Raw genomic sequence first — 981 nt, 5'->3', positions numbered from 1 at the left:
TCTATCTCTCTTTCTAAATGCCCATTGCACATTTTTAGGCCAATATTTCCTGTCAGTTATTTTTATTAATTTCTAAAACCTTAAAAGCTATCCACTACTACAAATGCTTCCAAGCACTGGCTAACACTCATTCCCTTCCAGTCCTAGGCCAGCCTGTCCCTTATGGCTTTAACTCTTTGGTTTTTCAGTATGATTCCATACTTTGGCTACATTGGTCTCCCACACTGAATATAATCATTCTCAGTGCACCCATAGAATGAAATGTTAAACAGCTCTGAACAGAAGTCTGTCTGGATATTACTTGCCAAGTGAAAAAATATATACTGAAGAGCATCAAAGCTCTGTATATGAATTGTGTTTGTTTTACTTCTTTCCTTTGTAACTGAAATAATGGGCACATATTTTCTTTGAAAATTGAAAACATTGTCTATAACACTTTGGCCATGAGCCTTTCTAGACATGTCATCTTTCCTTTCAGTCTCCTCACTTCCTGTTTGAGTGTCTGTCATTCTAGTGGCACTTGGCAAATAAGCCAATGCATCCATCTCCCCCAAGAAAACCACAAATTCATCCAGACCTTGAGATACTTCTTGTGCAATGCTACGTGATTCATAAAAACCCAAAATCATTTACCAGAAAAAATGATTTTTGTATGGATGGTGGCTTGCCTGTCTGCCTGCCTATCTTAAACATTCTGCATGACTGAGTTGTCTCCCTTTGCTCTCAGAATAGAACAGCTACTACAGAGCTGAATGGTATTTGCCTTGAGGAGGCAACTGTTCTGGACAGGCCTCATCTCCCAACTTCTTTCTCTTTTCCCATTGAGTGCACATTGAGTGATCTCTTAAGCAAAGGATGGATTTCAGCTTTTCTTATTAGAATGTGCCTTCAAGGCTGCTGCAGTGGATTGCTCAAAGGTTAGTAAAATGTTCAAGGAACCCACTGGTACTTTTTTTGTTTTGTTTTGTTTTCAGCCACTCC

Source organism: Dipodomys spectabilis, unplaced genomic scaffold, assembly GCF_019054845.1.
Source record: "Dipodomys spectabilis isolate Male_0828 unplaced genomic scaffold, ASM1905484v1 ptg001984l, whole genome shotgun sequence".
Taxonomy (NCBI): Eukaryota; Metazoa; Chordata; class Mammalia; order Rodentia; family Heteromyidae; genus Dipodomys; species Dipodomys spectabilis.
This window is presented reverse-complemented; position numbering follows the sequence as displayed.